Source organism: Marmota marmota, unplaced genomic scaffold (assembly GCF_001458135.2).
Source record: "Marmota marmota marmota unplaced genomic scaffold, marMar, whole genome shotgun sequence".
In the NCBI taxonomy this organism is placed as follows: Eukaryota; Metazoa; Chordata; class Mammalia; order Rodentia; family Sciuridae; genus Marmota; species Marmota marmota.
This window is the reverse complement of record NW_026000058.1, coordinates 971,995-977,171: the sequence shown is the minus strand read 5'-3', so window position 1 is coordinate 977,171 and position 5,177 is coordinate 971,995. Positions and strand designations below refer to the sequence as shown.

General features: G+C 44.5%; 2 protein-coding genes across 3 annotated transcripts in view; one reads left to right on the top strand and one right to left on the bottom strand.

Annotated features, from left to right (window-relative positions):
- Polr3gl (RNA polymerase III subunit GL) overlaps positions 1-3,165 on the bottom strand; it is a 13,053-nt gene extending 9,888 nt beyond the window's left edge. The window contains exon 1 of one of the 2 annotated variants that reach the window (XM_048813915.1): positions 2,932-3,165. The gene's annotated coding sequence lies outside the window, so the exon portion shown is untranslated. The remainder of the gene's footprint in view (positions 1-2,931) is intronic. The other variant, XM_015507062.2, reaches the window with a different exon arrangement.
- The window catches only part of Lix1l (limb and CNS expressed 1 like), a 152,047-nt gene that overhangs the window by 125,369 nt on the left and 21,501 nt on the right, over positions 1-5,177 (top strand). The gene's annotated exons all lie outside the window — the stretch shown is intronic.

The window sequence follows — 5,177 nt, the reverse complement described above, 5'->3', positions numbered from 1 at the left end:
GACCAAAAAAAAAAAAAAAAGAAGAAAAGTCAATAAAGACTTTCTGCATCTATCAAACTGACAAAGGTAACAAAGATGTAAGTGATACTTAGCCTGTTATAAGTTTTTTTTTTTTTTTGAAAGGACACTCTCATACCTCATTGGAAAGACTATAAGCAATCTTTCAAGGGAGCAATTGGATCACTTCAATTAATAGCCTTTTAAACATTTATATTCTTAATACATAATCCTACTTTTAAGAACTATCCTAAAGAAATCATCAGTTAGCCGGGTGTGGTGGTGCATGCCTATAATCCCAGCGGCTCAGGAGGCTGAGGCAGGATTGTGAGTTCAAAGCCAGCCTCAGCAATTTACCAAGGTCCTAAAGTAACTCAGCAAGACCCCATCTCTATATGAAACATTAAAAAGGACTGGGGAGCCAGCACTGTGGCGCATACCTGTAATCCCAGTGGCTTGGAGGCTGAGACAGGAAAATCACGAGTTCAAAGCCAGCCTAAGCAACTCAGTGAGACCTTGTCTCTAAATAAACTACAAAATAGGGCTGGGATGTGGCTCAGTGGTCGAGTGCCCCTGGTTCAATCCCTGTACCAAAAAAAAAAAAAAAAAGGACTGGGGATGTGGCTTACTGGTTAAGCACCACTAGGTAAAATCTCTGGTACAAAAAAAAAAACAAAACAAAACGAAAAAACAGATATACAAATATGTTCATCAAAGAGCTACTTATGGTAACAAAATTTTTGAAATAACCTCAATGATGCAGTAATAAATGAACAATTAAAAAACTCAAAGAGCATTTTAGACTATTGTGTAGCCATAAAAATCACAACTTGAAATAATATTTAAAAGCAGGGGGCTGGGGTTGTGGCTCAGTGGTAGAGCGCTTGCCTAGCATGTGTGAGGCACTGGGTTTGATCCTCAGCACCACATTAAAAAAAAAAAAATCCATTAACAACTAAACAATATTTTAAAAAATAAAAATAAATAAAAGCAGAAAAATGTTCACGATACAGAGTGGGAGGAAACAATATAAAGTTCTACTTATTGTATAGTCCTATTTATGTATAAGATACATATGTATGTATATACACACAATTTTGTATGTGTATATACACACAGAGAAAGAAACTGAAATAGTACATATCAAAATATTAATAATATTTATCATTTAATATTAGGGCCATGAAATAATGGGCATTTTTCTTTATATCTTTATGTTTCAAAATTTTCTGAAATAAACGCATATAACTTCTATAATCAGTAAATAAAAGGAGTGATTTTCTTTTAAGAGTGCTACATTAGGGGCTGGGGATGTGGCTCAAGCGGTAGCGGGCTCGCCTGGCATGCTTACGGCCTGGGTTCAATCCGCCAAAAAACTAAAAAATAAATATTAAAAAATTCTCTCTCTCTCTCTCTTTTAAAAAAAAAAAGAGTGCTACAATTAGGATAGGTCTCCTGAGCTACATATTATTTAGAATATTTGTTGGATATTGACTGAAGAACAAATATAAAAAATGGGATGACTAGGGCTTGGGTTGTGGCTCAGCAGCAGAGCGCTTGCCTAGCATGTGTGAGGCCCTGGGCTCTATCTTCAGCGTCACATAAAAATAAATAAATAAATAAAGGTATTGTGTCTAACTACAACTAAAAAATACAATAAAAAAAAATGGAATGACCTGCAAAGAAAAATAGGGAGTTCTTTTATTAAAGAGAGGGTCTGGGGCTGGGGTGAGTTCAAAGCCAGCCTCAGCAATTTAGCAAGGTCCTAAAGTAACTCAGCAAGACCCCGGTCTCTATATAAAACATTAAAAACACTGGGGAGCCAGCACTGTGGCAGACCACTCAGTGGTATAGCCCTTGCCTAGCATGTGTGAGGTACTGGATTCAATTCTCAGAACCGCATATAAATAAATAAATAAATGTCCATCAACAATTTGAAAAAATATTTTTAAAAAGGGAGGGTCTGGGTGTTTAGCTTGGTGGCAGGGTGCATGCTTAACATTCAGGAGGACCTGCCTTTAATCCTGTCCACCCCCAAAGATGTTTACATAGAAGCTGAATAACAATTTATTAAAAAGGGTTTATCAAAAGAACAATGCATGGCTAGAGTAAATAATTCACTATGATTCTCATTGTCTAACATTTTTCTGGCATATAGTAGCTGCTCAATAAATATCTGTAGAATGAATACATGATTTCTATAGTCTTTGCAAATTTGAGACCTTGTGATGCATAAAGACTCCTCTCAAGTTCTTCTTGCCTTCTTTCTTCTCTGGATTCTGAAAGCAATTATGAAACGCTAATACTATGAACCACTAATTTAAAAGCCCGTAATTATGTACTGTAGTGTCTCTTATTGTTCCCTAATTATATAAGGAATTTAAATTCTGCCTCCCCGAGAGTGCTAGTTTCCAGAAATCAATTCCATTCAATTAACGCTCACTGGGCACTATGTATTAAGTACTAGAACCTGCCCTACAAAGCCTTACAATCTAAGAGGAACAGAAACACTATCAGAGGGGCAGGGATGGCAGTTCAGTAGTAGAGTGCTTGCCTAGCATGTGTGCGGCAACAGGTTCAATTCTCAGCGCCGCATATAAATAAATAAAATGAAGATCCATTAACAACTGAAATCAAATCAAATCAAATGATTTTAAACAGAAACAGTATAAGAGAGTGCACCCTAATAGAGGCAGGCGTAAAATACTACCATCGACGGGGACAAATGAGTTCTGCAAGAAAAGCAGTCCAGGAAAGCCACAGGTAGGAGGTGATAGCTACGTCTTGATGGATTTAAAAAAAAAAAAAAAAAAAGTCAGGCTCTCAGGGGAGAATATCAGGAGGTTCACGGAGGTGAGGCCGTAGCAAAGAGAGACACGAAAGAGCCTTTCACTTTGGCCTCAGCCCCCTCCCCGTGAAGGAGGTACAACTTACGGTTCTCTCCGTACGACCGACACAGCCACCGGCGCCCACGAGAGCAGCTAAGGGGCCAGAGGGCGACCCAACGGGCTGCCGGAAGCGGCGTCGGTCCCCAGCCGGCCCGGGGAACCAGTTCTGGGAGCGTGGGACCCAAGCGGCCAATCGCCGGGCCGGACCTCGCCAGCCGCCCCTCCCGCACGCGGAGCGCACGACGCGGCCAACTTGAAATTGGCTCGTCTTCCTCAAACCGGCGGCGCTCTGAGCCCGCCTCCCGGAGCTCGCGATTGGTGGGTCCTCCCGGAGCTCGCGATTGGTGGGTCCTCCCGGGGCTCGCGATTGGTGGGTCCTCGCGGCCAATCTCGTAGAAGCCGCGGAGGGAGGGCCGCCCCCGTGAAACCCAGACCGAGGAAGGAGGGGGCGAAGCCGGCCGCCGGAACTAGGGCCCGGGAGCTGGCCGCCCGGAGGGGTGCGGCTGCAGAATTAGCGGGGCTCACTTACTGCCGTCTTCTCCGCAGTTAGAGGTGCGCCTGGCCAGCAGGCGTTCTCAGAGAGAACCCCCTCTCATATATCATTGAGGGACTCTGTTGAGGGAGGCATCAAGAGAGGCCGAAAAAGGAAAGCTTCTAAAGAGAAATGAACCCCTTGAAAGCTACTCTTTAGGAATCAAGTCTCTTTGTGACTCTGACTAAACAGTTTGGCCTCTCCTCCATTATTCCAACCTTCCCTTCAATCCTACACCACCTTCTCCAGCGCCACCAGTGGACGCTTCTTTTTCTAAAAACGTTATTTCTGTGGGTTGCTGCCAAGTCTAGGAAAAGGTGGAAAGAAGGTTTGGGGAACCAGGGTAAAGGCCTGTGTTTTCTTCATTTTCAAACCCCTTAGTAAAGGGCGGGGGGTGAAGGAGGAGTCGTTCTTTCACAGAGGACAGAAACCGAGGGAAGGTAGTGGAGACAGAATCTAGGAGTCAGTCTACAAGAATATCCCAGATATCAGAAAACAGACTGGGAGGCTGTAGGTAGGTGAAGTGGAAAGTGCCGTCTTTGGAATAGAACAAAAACATAGCTGGGAAGCTCCGGAGAACTTGCTTAACCTTCTTATATCATGTTTTACAAGAAGATTGTAGCTCCCATCTTACAGAGTTGTGAAGAATTGGAAATATGATATATGAGGCACTTGGTACATATTTGCCATCAGTAACTAGTAAAAATTAATAGTTATGTTGTAAATATTTTTCTCTCTCCTTTACCCAGGAACTTTATTTTTAGTGTCTTCTGTCTGGGGGCCTCCAGCCTCCGAATTATCTAGGACCCTGGTGAACCTTACAAATATTCAGATTTTTTTCATCCCCCATTTCATTTGGTGTCTTCCAGCTGGACACAAACTCATTCCTAAAATATGCAGATGGAAGCTGTGGTAACCATGGAGACAGGGCAGGTGGCAAGGAGAGGCAGACAGTGAGAGAGACCAACAGTGACAAACAGGAAGAGAGAAGACAGTGATTCGGACAGGGACCTTCCAACAAGATGGAAAAATGAGTCTAAGCAAGATCGAGAGCAAAGAGATACAATGAAAGAGGGTGTGTGTTACATGCTTTGCTCATCTCCCTGCCCCTTTCCTATCCTCGCCCCCGCTTCCCGCGCAGGGGAAAGAGGTGTCTGGGAATGACCCTTGCCCTGTCTAAAAATGCCCGGGATATCCATCATCTTCACACTTATCTAGGAGCTCTAAATAAGGGAGCTGAAGGTGTGTATTCTCTATGGTGTGTATTCTGTTTCGGGAGGACTGGACTGGGGTTGTACTGCTGTGTCTAACTCCAGGCTGGACCATGTTTCCCTGGCATGAAGACAACCAGATTCTCTGCAGTGTGGACGCCGATGTGGATCTTAATCGCCTCCCTCCACCCCTCTGCAATAGTGTGCCATATGCCGTGTGTGGCCGTCAGGTCTGGCGCACAGGAGCGCATAAACACACTGAGTGGAGATCTGCTGAAGCTCCGCGAAGAATCGGAACGCTTGCTGTATAGGTCGCAGAGGAGTCTCCTAAGGAATGCTTAGGTTTGTTGGGGCTGAGGGGAGGTCAGCTGAGAAAGGGAAGTCAGGACTGCAGTCTCTAGGTTTTTCAGGGTTTATGTGTGCATGGGTGGGGAGCGGTTTGGTGCCGACGCCCCCACCCGCAGAGACTGGACTATAAATAGCACAGCAGAGCTCCGCCCCCCCCCCCCCCCCGCTCTCTCTCCTCGCGCTCGGCGCTGTGCCCGGGCG